Genomic DNA, 15,505 nt, shown 5'->3' on the forward strand with positions numbered 1-15,505 from the left:
TGCCAGGTCCCTGGGGGTGCCTGAGGGGGTCTCTGGCCCCAGGCACCCTTGAGCTGTGTGTATAGAGGGAGCAGGCAGCAGGTCTCATGAGAGGCGCTCCGCAAAGGGAAGGTGTCCTGGTTTCGGCTGGGATAGAGTTAATTTTCCTCCCAGGACCTGCTATGTTTTAGATTTAGTAGAAGGATGTTGATAACACTGATGGATTTAGTTATTGCTATGAAATCAAGGACTTTTTCCAGTTTCTCATACTGAGCTAATGAGCAGGTGTGCAGGAGCTGGGAGGGAGCACAGACAGACAGACAGCCAAACTGGCCAATGGAAACATTCCGTACCATAGATGTCATGCTCAGTTTATAAACGGGGGTTGGCCGGGGGTGAGACTCTGCTATTTTTTTTTCCCGTGAGTTCGAATCCTCTCTTGGCCGGGTGTTTGGGTATTTTCTGGAGTTTTGCAAAATTCATGTAATTCATGTTTTCCGGGTTCCGCAATTGCTGTTCAGGCACTGTCTGCAAATTAGTCATTGGGTAGTGAGAAACTTGTACTGCATATAGTTTGGCTTGCATATTCATTATTATCATTATTATTATCAGTAGTAGTAGTAGTAGTAATTACTTTATTGTCTTATTAAGCTGTCTTTACCTCAGCCCATGAGTTTTACCTTTTGTCCATTTCTCCTCCCAATCCCACTGCGGGTAGAGGTGGGGAGGTGAGGGAGCAGCCGTCTAGTGCTTAGTTGCCAGCTGCCGGGTTAAAACACAACAGAAGGAAAGCCTGCATTCGACCTCAAGCTGACTGACTCAATTCACCTACATGATGAAGGGTGGTAGAAGGGTGGTCAGTTTAGATTGGACATAAGGAATAAACTTTTAACCATGAGGGTGACGAGACACTGCAACAGGTTGCCCAGAGATGTTGTGGATGCCCCATTATTAGAAGTGTTCAAAGTCAGGCTGGATGGGGCTTTGAGTAACCTGATCTAGTAAAAGATGTCCGTGCCCATGGCAAGGGGCAGTTGGACTAGATGGTCTTTAAGGGTCTTTTCCAACCCAAATCATTCTATGATTCTATGACAAAGAAAACGAAGAAAAATGGTTGTCATTAATAATCCAGTAATCTACTATTAAAAGACCATCAGATATTCATTAGCAGGGCAAGATAGGAATTGGTTCAAGTTACTTAGCCAACACTATATTTTAATTTTACAATAAATTTTGATATCTTGTTCATAGGATCAACAAGTAAATTCAGTATGTTGAAACTCTCATTTGTTATTTAGTTATTACTCTGGTGCAACTACTTAGCAGTAGCAGCAGGCATTAAATGCTATTGATACAGTAATTGGAAACTGCAGAAATATTCTGGTAAGTGTCAGGCTTAGATTTTTAATGGCACTATGGAATTCTGAACTACACTGCAGTAACATGGCGGTTTCTCACATATAGCTATAGAGAGTGTAGTCTCAGGAGACGCATTTATGAAAATACTGACTGCTTTCTAATTGAATTTAAGAAGACAAACTATTTAGAAATCAGATACTGAACAGAAAATGGGTTTTTTTGAGACTTCTCAACTCTTCTTCTCAACTTTTATTGTCCAAATCATTCCATTCAAAGGTCTCTCATTTTCCACTTCTCTGGTATTTAAATTTCCTGGTATTCTGAAAGATTTCATAAAACCTCAGCAAACTAAGGGATGACTCGGCTCTTGTGAGGGCTGAACTTGTTCTTCCAGTGACCTCAGTGAGACATACCAAATTCAACACCTTTGTAATTGAGCTCTCTTCAGCTAACGTTTACATATAGCAGTTCTGAAACCCAATGACCTCAGTTTAATACTTTAGCCTTAGTCCTTGGACAATTAAAAACCCAATAGATCACTCCATTGTGATTATTCTAGCCAGTTAAAATGTGTTATTGGTGGGACAGAGATCCACCCTGTATCTCTGGAGTTTATTACCTAACTTCATCGAAGAATTTCTAGAAACAAGCAAATATTCAGATAGCTATGAGCATCTGTGGCCTTATATAGATACTAAATGAGCATGCAGGCCTTTTCTAATCTTATAGCGTAGGAGATCACAGTCTCTTAACAAGCCTCTAATACTCTGAGGACACTGGAGATTTAAGTTAGAAATTGAGCCTGGATGTAATGCTAATAAATACTGACTAAACCATTACCAGAATCCAAAATGGAGAGAAGGCTGCTTTGTGTGGTTGTCTGACAAATAGTCGTATTACTATCACGTCTGTGAATCCCAATTATGTAGCTAATTAATTGTAATTAATTAATTCATTGTAATTACCTGTAATTGTAAAAGCAACTCAATCCCCTCAAGTTTCTCACTTGTTAGTTGCCACATAACATGGTTCTGTAACATTCTTTTCCCTTGGCAGCCTGATAATCAGATTGTCATAACGGCATTACGGAAACTGGTTGAGGTGACCTACCTACTTTGTGTATAAGGAACACTATAACATCCTCAAAATTCATTTTTATTCTCTTGAAAACTAGAAGAATGCATAATATCTATTTATGGTTCTGTGTGTCTGGAGGTATAGTGGAACTGTAAGCAGAAAGTCTAAATAATTAGTTTATAAAGTTGCTGTACGCATCTTACATCTAGTACAGGAAAAACAAAAGAGAAAAAGGGAGAACTTAACTGCAGGAGAAACTTAATATTAAAACAGTGAAGAGCTATAATGCATAAAACATTTACCTATGCACACTGAAAAAGAAAAGTTTGTAAATATAAAATGACTTACATTGAATCTGCACTTCTTACATGAAAAGTATTTTCAACATTTTCTTCTTTTAAACAAAACTGGCAGGAGTTTTAGTGCTCATTAAAGTGAAAAATGGGTTTTGTTCTCCAGGAGAATAAGCAAAATACAAGAAGCTAAAGCACAGCTTTGTTAATAAAAAACAAACCAGGCATGCCCTACAGTCTTCTCTAAAGCAGTAAAATATCCTAGAAGAGGATCTTTATTTCACATGTACCCAGTGTTAGTACAGCTCCCACAGACTCTTCAGATGGCAGTTCCAATGGCTCCAACATCTATCTCCCTACAAACCAGCACTTCACCACCTTTTGGAGGAGAAGAAACAACAACGAAACCCACAAACCACTGAGCATCTTGTCTGGCAGCTAGGTGCAGGAGACAGCAAACAAGTAAAATACTCAGCATCTAGGCAAGCAAAATAATGATTTTTTTACAAAATCATAATCTATTGTTACAATCAGAAGTTTATTAAATAAGTATGATTTTAAAAAGGCCTCTCACTTCAGGGTTATGCCTCCTGGCACTGAAAAAATCTCAGGTAAAAGCTACCTGTCCTTTCACAGACCACTCATGAGTGCCTCCAGGACCAGCAACAGGCAGGAGGACAGAGAAGTACCGCTGCACTCCCGCTGCTCAGCTCTCCTCTGGCACAAATGCTCTCCAGGCACCGCCGAGGCACTGAAATACAAATGACTTTATTTTCTCAGCTTGGTCGCTCCAGGTTTCGTTGTGAATAATGCGTCGTCACACATAGGGTGTGAAGGTCACAGGGCTGGAATGGAGCCACTGTAAAATCAAGTCCAGTTTCTTATTCTCTCAGGCACCACCTCAAAAGCTGGAGCTTTTGTTTCTTCCCTCATTAAAACATTGTTTTGGAACGGCTCTCTTCCACTTAATTTGCAGCCTGTGGAATTATTAGTAAAATTAAGGTTTTACATCCGAAAATTAAGGTTTATATGAAAAACGTAGCAGTGTTCACCCATTGAGGAAAAGCATGAAATCAAAAGGAGCTCTGAGGATGGGACACAGCTGCAGCAGGCATGTGAGGAATCCACTCACACAGCAACTCCCTGCAATGTACCATAGAGGACGGAACAGAGTGGAGACTCCGTGGCCCTGCTCTGTGATGATAAAGCGGGAAGAAATGGTTCTCTAGAACTGATAAGCAGCTCATCTGGCCCTCTGAGCCAACAGGTTTTCGAAACCTTGCCAAAGTGCTATCCTCTCGTGAACTTTGCTCATTGTAATATCATTTTAATACCAAAACACACCTCCATCCCGAAGGCTACCCGCCTCCGAGGTGCGACCACCCCTCTTCGAGTCTGCGCTCTCGATTTTTCGTAAACTATACCTTTAAATGTGAAGCAAGAGAATTTTACACCAATCATGATAAAAGGTATGTATGACTACAGTCGCTCAAACTCTACCCTAAAGGTAGAAAGGCTATAAAAATAGCCAGGGAAATGGGGGATTTTCGGAGAAGAAGATAACACCGTAGATTTTCGGAGAAGAAGATCTTCGGAGGAAAAGAAGATAACACCGTGAACAAGTCAAGGGAAATTCCACCTCAGACTGCCTCCGACAACCGGGATTGGCCGACGGGCTGAGCCTTGCTTCTCCCCACCTTGGGACGCCTTGGGTGAGACTCAAACTAAGCGCTTTTCTCGGGAATAGTTACTCCCTAATGTCTATAGCCAGGCTGTATTATTTATAACCTTTTCACGCGTTTTATATTTGCACGTGCTCTCTTGCAGACAGTCACTATCACCGGCAATTCAAAAAACCTCTATACCTGTTGCACAAATAAAACTGCACTGTTTCAGTAGCCAGTTGTCACAGTTTCTCACTGAACGCGACCGAATGCGGCCGTGCTAGTTCATGAGCACGACTGGACTGAAGGTGTAGGCTGCTATTAGTGTATCCAGAATCGTGGTAGTTTAATATACGTATTAAACGCAACTGGACTGGTAGTGGCAAATTGGACATCACTCAGAATTTAAACCTAGTCGCACCTAGCCTCTCACTTTGGTGAAGAGAGTTAGAAAGCAAGGGGATTTATTTTCTGCCAAATTAATGTGACACAGCCCAACTCCTTTTTTTTTTTCCCTCCTAAGTTTGGAATCAGTTTTTTCTTATGCCAAAACTCATTTGTTCAAATCCTGCTCCTCTGGAGTTACTTGATACATTTTTTTAAACAGAAAACCTACCCAAGTGCAGAACAGCAAACCCAGTAAGCAGCTTCTGACCCATCCACACTCCAGTACGAGCACAGAGACCTGAGCAGGCACCCTCACCAACCCCAGAGCTGTACTTGACACAGATATCCCCCAAAAAGGTCAGTGCCCATGTTACTGAGCCGTCGGCAGCCCCTGGCCACCATCCGTCTGGGTGCTGCCGGGTGGGAGCGGGCAGAGGTGCCTGGTCCAGAGAGGCTCCAGGCGGGCGCGTCCAACTCGGGCCCCTGCAGAGCCCTCCCGACTCATGGCACAAACGGCCTCTCGGGTCTCCTCTAACGAAACCCCACCTTCCGTTATTCTGGAAGTCTTTTATCTAGCTTTTATCCGCCTGTTTTCCTAAACACCTGTGAAGGGGTGAGTCATTAAAGCGAGACCTGTGCACTGGACAGACGTGCAGCCGCGCTCTGGAACAAAAACCTGACTGCAGAGAAAGCAACAGGTAACTCACTGGCTTTGTTTTTCCTGTAGTCCACTTCCTAATTACCTCCACCACAGAAATACCTGCAAGTTACTTCTCCCATTCCAGCATTTACTCCACTGTGATTAACAGCTTCTAAAGTTAAAAACACCATTAAAATCTCTGTTGTTTCAAGATGGTATTTTTTTTAATCATGCCCTCCCTGGTTTCCAGGGACCTCTAAGTTATTTCAGAGATCTTTGAGGTATCTTTGCATTGCTTCATTCCTGTTGGCAGGTAGTCAGAAATGAGGACCTGCATGTGAAATTAAGACGCAAATACTATAAATTGAAACTAAGTACTAAGGCTCTATTTAATTCAGCTCTACTCTTCGTTTTTAAACTTCATAAGGCTCCATTGACCTAGTGGCACAATGACTTTTTTCTGCATTTCCCCTCCTGCTCAATGAAGTGGGTACAACCCACTGTATTCATTTGCTGAATTAATAGAGTTTTACCCATAAGGACAACTGCTCCCGAATGCAGTTTTGGCATTTCTGTTACATATATTCACTGTATCTCTGTTGCACCATTGCTTTTCTTGCATTTTAGGGATTCTCCTTGTAAAAGTAAGAACTTGAACACACACCTCTTTGTCAAGAACAAACGGACTCTTTAGTTCTTTATTTCTCAGTGTTCACAAAGACATTTCCACTCATTATTCTTTTCTATCATTAATATATTAATATAACTGACTTTTTAAGAGGAAAGTGAAATACTGAATCAGAAGCTTGTACATTTTCATTAACAGAAAGCTTTTTTTAAGAATTGTACCACGGAGGCAATACGCACAGCTACCTTGCACCGCAGTCGGAAGTGTGGGCACTGAGGGAAAGGAAGTGGCTTCGATCCAGTCAGACCTTATGCTGACTATTCATTTTGTCTAAAAGCAGCATGCAACTTGTTTCCTTTTATCGCTTAAATACTAAAAGCTTCCCAATCAACATGATCTCTATTTTTAAAATAAAACATTTGCATACATTGAATTGTTTGTATTAGTATGCTTGCTTGTACTCTTGCATAAACCTGTATTAATAACATGCATTAGACATATCTAATATCTCCCCCACTAAATATTGCTAATTTTAAATCTAATGCTGCAAGATGGCCTTATGACACTAGCATTACACATCAATTTAATATAAATTATTCTGAAATACGTAATTCATATCATAGTTCAGTTGGATGTAAAGACAGCAATTATGTCCCCAAACGACATAATAATTATTCTCATCACTATCAAGTCAGAAGAAACAGGTGAAGGACGAAAGGACATCCAGACTGTTTGATCCACACTCAGAGACTAAGAAACACCTCAGACATATACCTGCTAAGCCTCCTCATGCTCCAGGAATCTGCTTCAGCCCTTTGCAGCTGGTACCACCACCTGCCCATGGCTTCCGAGATAAAATGCATATGGGTAAGCATCAGAAGTAGAGTGAGAGAGAGAAAGCGTGAGAGACACCTGACATCGCCGCAGACCTGAAGCAAGCCTCAGCAGCCTACGTACAAGCACAACTCCCTGCCCACCCTCATCCCTTCTTGCTTTTTGTGTAGCCAAACTACACAACTAAGTCCGAGCTACATTTACCTTTACTACTTCTGTTTTTAAATCTGGTCCATCTTGAAAACAATGTTACAGTACATAACTAGCGATAAGAGAAGATAGTGCTCTTCTGGTTATCTGGCCTGTTAAAGCTAGATCTGTTGCTCCTCCATGGGAAATCCCTGTTTCCCACGGATATCTGCAGGTTCCAGCTCAACACATCCTGAATCTACTATTCTGCTGCGCTGGAGGGAGACAAAACCATGTCCTCCTCCCATAGGGGTTTGTTTCCACAGCCCCCACAGGCGTATATATAATTCCCACTGCACCACTGGCAACATTGCTAAAAAGGCATAAAGCAGCTTCTCCACAAAACTCAGAGGAAGTCTAAACAAGAAGCACAGGTATATGGAAACCTCATTAACTTCACTGTCCAAACTCAAATATCACATTTTAAAATTGGCTGACACCTACTGAAAAGGGGAGAATTTTGAAGTTAATGTGGCAGTGATGTTAACCACAACTACACTGATGGCCATTTTAGGATGAAAGGCAGCAACAGCAACCAAAGGTCACTGATATTGATCAAGAATTCTCTCTTTAAAAGCAAAAGTTTTGGTTAACATAGAGATGCTTCATTGGAATGCAAAGGCTTATTTTCAGTTTTGCTTTACACCTATATACGTATCCTTACTAATGGCCATTCTAATAACCTTAAACAATTACGGTCATGGTTCTTTATCTAGCTAAATATATGCTTTCCCTGGAAGACTGCAGAGCTTGTTTGTTCTGGTTCAGAAACAAGTGACTCACAGAAAGGATACTACATCTTGAATTATAATTTAGCTGACATTAATGGCATCTCATAATCACTGTAGACAACTGATAGCTGCGGACACACCAATAATAAACACCCAGCATTGACTCTGTGCACATACTTTGTAATTCTAAGACTTTTCTAATAAAATTGCATTATGTGTGCTGTTGGGATTACCACTGGCAAATACAATTCCTTTATGGTATGAGATTCCTGCCCACAATTTCCACTGAATAAATGTCAAGCTGAACTTATTGGCCCTAATTTCCTCTTGCCCCTCACTTTGTATAGTTATTTGAATTAGTATAAATTAGGGTTTGTATACAACAAAACTAGGATAGATGATTTTGTTTCCATTTTGCACTAATGTCAGTATCCGCACAAATGTAAATAACTACACAAATTGCAGAGAGACAAAATAAGAGACTATTATTCAAAGCTCAGTTGCAAATATTGCAGTTCCTATGACTCTAGACTTCCCAAGTCTGCAACAATCAGATATGCTGAAAAAGCATAAACATGCAGCATATAATATACATAATGAATAATCTGTAGTACACACAGAAAAGCACATAAAATACATACAAGACTATCCTTGAATTACGTCCCAGCTACGTGCTTTTTGGCAGTTTATTCAAAACTGAGTCAGAAATAATCATGTTTGTGTATGAGGGTCTTTGTGTTTAATATTCCCATTTGGAGTTTTCTGCCATGTCTTTATAATTTTTTAACTCACTTATGCGACACAACACTAATGTCCATAATGGTATTATGCACTCAGTGAAAAAATATACCCTTTATTTCTAAACTCACACAAGAAACAGCATACAGTGCTGTCCTATTATACTTCCCAGTTCCCCTGGAGATAATATGATCACATCCACAGCCTGGGAGAGATGGCCTGGAGGATTGTCTGTTTCCTTCCACTGGGGAAAAATACCCATTATTCCTCACTTTCATTTGCTATCTTTTAACTAGTTATACATCTGTGAGAACCTTTTCTTGTGAATTCCAATTTAGTCCAGTTTAATTAAATGCATTTGTTAAGGAAATTTGTCACACACATTTTGCCACTGAGGTATAACAACTTGTCGTTAGTCACGGCTTCAAAGTGATTCATAGAATAGAATCATAGACTCAGTAAGATTGGAAAAGACTTCTAAAATCATCAAGTCCAACTGTCAACCCAACACCGTCATGTCTGCTAAACCATGTCCTGAAGTACCACATCTACATGTTTTTTGAACACCTCCTTCAACAGTTGCATCTTAAATTTATACGGAGTTGTGCAGTACTAAAGCAAGAGTATTCATTTGTGAGCTCTTTCAGTATTACTTCAGTCATTTACAGCATACAACAGTTCCGTTTCTCATTCCACATCATGACATTCACCTAGTTCATACAGCGGCAATCAAACTTTCTATTATTGCTGTATTTTTTATCCCAAAGCTTCTCTCCATTAGTGTTTCTCAGTTCCTGTAACCATCTTGGTTGGCTGGTTTGTACTTTTACGTTAATATTTTTTCCTTTCTCTTTATGCCTGGAATTTCACCTATGAGGATTCAATGGCCTGTGGTGATGTAATTAGCCATTTGTAATGAACACATTTGGCTCCACCTTTTCTTGTCTAGAACATAGAGCTGGACTACTCTACACCATGTGTACCCTGGGTATACAGGGAACCCTCATTTCAGTACATACATTTCCATAATCTGTATAGCAGCACTATACAATTGGGTTGAGATGCATGTCTTCTTACAGGGCCTACTTAAATGGGACTTGTCAATACCATTCTTTTGTCCTTTTTATTCAAATTTCATTTCTTTTTAATTTATACTACCTTATATACTACTGTAATTTATACTATCTGGTACTACTGGTACACAGAATCCAAACCACTTCAGATTACTTATGGCACTGGCTAAACATATACCTTTTAAGAACACTCCTACCTCTTCAGTCCACTTCTTCCTATCAGCTGGGATCAGTTTTACAGAAGGACTACTAACAGCACAATGGCTGAAAGCGTACGTAGCTATCTGCTGACCTTTGCTGACAGCTCAGGTGAGTTTGGAAATTGTGACATTATATGTAAGTTCATGTCTCAAACACAAGCTGCAGAAAAACGAGTTTCTACATCTAGTAACTCAGTTTTCCATTTTAACAGAATACCTTAAATATATCTGCCGTCTTCCTTTGACATCACAGCAGCTTCCAGTAGTGTCAACTGAAGATCACCCTCTGCAGCAGCTCTGCCTCTGTGGCTCTCGGGGACACTTACTTCCTCGCATCAGAAACTCAGTTATCTACTTCAAATAATACAGAAGAAAAACTTAGACCTGTTGAGTTCTCCAAACTCCAGATTCAAAATAAACACAGGTTTTCCACTCTAATAAACACTCAGGTGACACCTTCCCACCATTTGTTTCAACAAAGGAATTTTGACTTTGTTATCCCCTCCTTTTTTTTTAAACTGTCCCTATCAAGGTATTTTCCCAGTCCCCTAAAGATTTAAAGAATAAAAACATGTTGCATGTTTCCCACCACCTGTCCACAATCACCTGAGTCCACATCTTTTGAAGTCTTTGGGCTCCAAAAATGTCTTATACAGTTCCAGTTATATGTTGGGACTGTATTATAAGTTTGTTCTAACCACAAACATATGAGAAAACATTGTCAATGTATTCTGTTTCTATGTAGCATGTTTGGTCACTAATTCTCCACAAAGAATATTTAATTGAGATAAAATTTAAAGTTGTTCTTTAGAGCGTTCTTATATTACCTGGACAAATCACATTCGTTCAGAGTTTTATTTCTAGTATATTATCACAGAAATAGAGATAAATCAAACACTAACCCAGCACAACACAAGTTGCTACATGTTATCTTGGATGGCTGCATAGATGGAAATCAAGCATGATTTAATTTCAAGAATTCAATTTGCTACAAAGAGATTAAGCTTACCCAGTGTCAAGGGTAAGATTTATTTTCTTAGAAAACTATCACAAAATAACTGACTTAAAATGTAATACTCAGTTGCCTCTACAGTACATTTTAAACACAGGGATTTGTTTATCTGTCCAGAAAAAAAGCATGACAGCAGTAAAAATCCTGTATGTAAACACAGGGGAACCTTTCCAACCTTTTATAAGGTTGTTTTTTCATTTATTGTTTTTTTCAACAGACTCATAGAAATATTTAGTTTGGCAGGGAGATTCTAGTATAGCCCTCACTCAAAGCAGGGACAAATATGATGTCAGATTCAACTTCAACATTAAACCAGTTTGCTCAGAGCGTTCTTCAGTCAATTTTTTAATATCTCTAAGTATGGAGATTCCACACCTCCATTTAAGCAAGTAAAAGCAAACCCACTTCAACTTATATTATCAGAACATACATAGCTGTTAGAAAATATTTCCATGTTGAGCTTAGCAAAAGACACATGGGTACATGGGTCTCTCTAAATTATCTTTTTTAAAAAAGAGAATTTGCTTTCTTGATACGACTCTTAGGAAGAGGAAAATATTCATTACATTTACATGCATCACACTTCAGTGCAAAAATTAACTACTGCAAAGTGAAATTCATTGTATGTGGATTAACTGCAGACCTTGTATGAATACAAGAGATAAGATATCTGTTCATACAATCTAGAATTTCAAAATTGCCTCTCTCCTAGGACTGATAAACAAATAACAGAAATCCATCTGCATTCTTATTTGCACATTAAAGCATACCCTGTGATGCATGTTACATGGCATCTTTAATGTAGGTAACTGAAGCTCATGTACAATTATATTCATTCATTTGTTCACATGCATGTATTAATTTCTTTATCTACCTTGCAAATATAGAATTTTCTGGAATCTTGCAGTCAATACCAAAAGGAGTGGTATTATCTAAAGCAGCCTGAACTCCATACAAAACGGCAGCTATATTAAAATGTTCCTTGCAAATTCAGGTACTTTTGCACTTTGAGTCACAGAATTTGACAAATGATCATTTCTGGGTTGTCAAGACAGAGGAATCGATCATTTGTAGCAACATGTAATGTTTTTGGTTTCAATTTTCACTTACTCTGTAAAGAATGAAATATCATAAAAGAAATAGTGGAGGCATAAAGAGCACACTGCCACTAACATGCTCAAGTAAATTCTGCCCAGGTCACATAAAAACAAAAATACATTACTATCTGACAGCTCTTTCTTGATTTAGATGAAATGAGTTGTGAGTTTTGCTCACTCAGTAACACATTAATAGCCATTTTGAAATCACCACTATCCTCCTTGCTCTCCTGGGCCCATGTTTGAGACAGTAATCTTGACTCATCAGCACATGCACACTCATCTGACTCTCTTATTTTTCCAGGGTTGGTCAGAAAAGCAAGCTAATTACAGTGAAAAATTTCAAGGAAGAATTCTAGGCATGACAGAAATTCATGATATGAAACTTAAAACAATTGCTCAAAACCTAATGAAGTAATACTTCAAATTTTAACCTTCTAACAGAATTGAAATATTCTACACACTGACTTTTGATCAATTCAAGCTTTCTCTAACACTGAAAAGAACAGAATAGAGGTAATTTCCTGCTGGACTAGAAAAAGAAACTTGCACAAACCCTGAATTTGCTACCAAAAAATGAATATATCATCATGGCAAAGCTATTCCCATAGAGTAGGAGAAATGCAGAGGCTGTACTTATGATGACCTTGATACAAGGTTTACCCATACTGCCAGAGTTTCCAAAGAAAAGTAAGTTTGAAAAATGGACAAAAAAATTATTTGGTGCTCAAACAGACTTTAGTCTCTTTGTTTTGAAGGGAACTGGGGATCAGTGAGACAGAGAAAACATTTTGATTAAAAAACAAGGATAAACTCTATGAATAAAACACAGAGGTGACAGAATCTGCAGTGGAGTTCCTTCTGAAAAGAAGGTCATGGACAAAACAACCATTCAACAAAAGACAAAAAAAAATCCAAAATTTTTTAGACTGGACTGTGAGGCTCAGATAGCCCTACAAAAAAATTAGACTGTAATTACGAGCAGATATATTGATGTACAAGGCTGCTCATATGAAAAATGTAAAGTGTTAATTTAAGGGCCTTGTAATAGACATCACAAATATCAGTTGACACATCTGACAATTTCAGCTATGTTTTGTATCTATGAGTCAGCAAATCCCATAGCTCAAACAACTCTGGGAATTCTCACAGAATCACAGAATGGTAGGGGTTGGAAGGGACCTCTGTGGGTCATCTAGTCCAACCCTCCCACCGAAGCAGGGTCACCTACAGCAGGCTGCACAGGATCTTGTCCAGGCGGGTCTTGAATATCTCCAGAGAAGGAGACTCCACAACATCCCTGGGCAGCCTGTTCCAGTGCTCCGTCACCCTCACAGTAAAGAAGTTCTTCCTCATGTTCAGACGGAACTTCCTGTGCTTCAGTTTGTGCCCATTGCCCCTTGTCCTGTCGCTGGGCACCACTGAAAAGAGCTTGGCCCCATCCTCCTGACACCCACCCTTCAGATATTTGTAAGTATATATTAGGTGCCCTTGCAGCCTTCTCTTCTTCAGGCTGAACAAGCCCAGCTCCCTCAGCCTCTCCTCGTAGCAGAGATGTTCCAGTCCCCTCACCATCCTTGTAGCCCTCCGCTGGACTCTCTCCAGTAGCTCTTCATCTTTCTTGAACTGGGGAGCCCAGAACTGGACAGAGTACTCCAGATGAGGCCTCACCAGGGCAGTGTAGAGGGGAAGGAGAACCTCCCCCGACCTGCTGGCCACACTCTTCCTACTGCACCCCAGGATCCCATTGGCTTTCTTGGCAACCAGGGCACACTGCTGGCTCATGGTTAACCTGTCGTCCACCAGCACTCCCAGGTCCCTCTCCACAGAGCTGCTCTCCAGCAGGTCCACCCCAAGCCTGTACTGGTGCATGGGGTTGTTCCTCCCCAGATGCAGGACCCTGCATTTAGCTTTGTTGAACCTCATCAGGTTCCTCTCTGCCCAACTTTCCAGCCTATCCAGGTCACGCTGAATGGCAGCACAGCCTTCTGGTGTATCTACCACTCCTCCCAGTTTGGTGTCATCAGCAAACTTGCTCAGGGTACATTCTAACTCTTCATCCAGGTCGTTGATGAAGAAGTTAAACAAGGCTGGGCCCAGTACTGATCCCTGGGGGACACCACTAGTTACCAGCCTCCAACTAGACTCAGTGCCGCTGATGACAACCCTCTGAGTTCTGCCATTCAGCCAGTTCTCTGTCTTCCTTTTTTTAATTCATATCTTCCTTTGCACTTATGGAAAAACGAAAAGTTTAAGTAGAAATTAGCAGCTGTTCTCATCCCATTTTCAGCTTTGGAGGGATCAATAGAAAACAAAAGGCCTTTGAGACAGATTGCTGTAGAGAGGTGTTCAGCAGAGGTTGGCTAACTCAGAATATGTTGATGCTTTGGACTGATACAGAAGTTTTCACAATTTATTTGAGACTAAACTGAAACTGATTTCCAGGTTTGACCTACACAGTGCCATCTATACTATTAAGATTTTTGCTACTTCTCTTTCGGCACTGTATTTATTAAGAGCCTGAAGGATGTAAAGTGCTGAGGTGAGTTTAACCATTCTAACACCTCTACTTTCACCACAGTCCGCTTTCTCCACTCTAGAATACTCTTTCTCTTCCACTCATTTCATGCAGTTATGTGAACAATCATCTGAGAATCTGTCAAGTTCCAGTTTTAAGGATACGTGATTTAGCTCACATCTAGGTTATCTACATAAAATACAGATAATTCACAAAAGATTCCCATCAGTAATAATGAAGACTCCCACTGGCATTCACAGCATCAAACTTCCTTTTACTAAAAGTAGAGATTTCCATTTCCAAAAAAACTGAGGATAATCCAGTGATGTTCACTAAATAGAAAGACTCCTTTAGCATCTGTATATTCCCCTTGAAATACACCAGAAAGAATAGTGAAAGGCACTGAAAGAAGAACATCTGCATCATAAAATCTCTCTGACTATCTGCAGATGGTCATTCATTTTCTTAATCAAGTTCTTTAAGCCAGCACTTTCAGACTATTTCACCAGACCTGGAAGTTTAAGGAAGTTTTTTGTGGCCAGCACATTCAATCAGTTTTAAGTGACAAAACTGAAGTGAAATTTTAACAGGTGAACATTATCCCAAAAGACATTGAGATTTTTCTTTAAATTCATTCTTGCTTCCAATATTCTACCTCTCCAATAACACATCTTTATGTGTTTTATCTCATCCCATCCTATTACTGTAGCTGCTCAAAGCCAATGTGAAGAGAGATTTCAAAAGCAGATAAAAAGCTGACAAGCAAAAACATCCACAGAGTGTGTTCAGAAGTAGTGCAACATGATGCCTGAAAAACAAACGCTCTTCCTATATTTAACCTGACAAATCCCTTAAAGACAGAAAGCTTTCAGGACCACACCAGAAAAAAACAAAGCAATTCTAACTGTAGTTAATATCTGGATTCTTTGGGGATAAGATTTTAAGAGAACCCAGTAAAAAGTGGGACATGAATGACCTGTGAGACAAGTGCCTCAAGATGAGATTATTTAGATTTGTTCTTGAAACAAAGAACAAACAAAGTTAAGGATAAAAAAAAGCCAAGAAAACAAAAACAGCAACAAAAAA

General features: G+C 39.8%; 1 protein-coding gene across 9 annotated transcripts in view; it reads right to left on the reverse strand.

Annotated features, from left to right (window-relative positions):
* Positions 1 to 15,505, reverse strand: part of SNTG1 (syntrophin gamma 1) — a 365,296-nt gene that overhangs the window by 280,474 nt on the left and 69,317 nt on the right. The window contains exon 2 of one of the 9 annotated variants that reach the window (XM_075416171.1): positions 10,010 to 10,143. The exons of 7 other annotated variants lie outside the window; for them this stretch is intronic. The gene's annotated coding sequence lies outside the window, so the exon portion shown is untranslated. Of the gene's footprint in view, positions 1 to 10,009; positions 10,147 to 15,505 lie in introns of all 9 variants that reach the window. One more of the 9 variants, XM_075416170.1, reaches the window with a different exon arrangement.

This window comes from Opisthocomus hoazin, chromosome 3 (assembly GCF_030867145.1).
Source record: "Opisthocomus hoazin isolate bOpiHoa1 chromosome 3, bOpiHoa1.hap1, whole genome shotgun sequence".
NCBI classification, from domain to species: Eukaryota; Metazoa; Chordata; class Aves; order Opisthocomiformes; family Opisthocomidae; genus Opisthocomus; species Opisthocomus hoazin.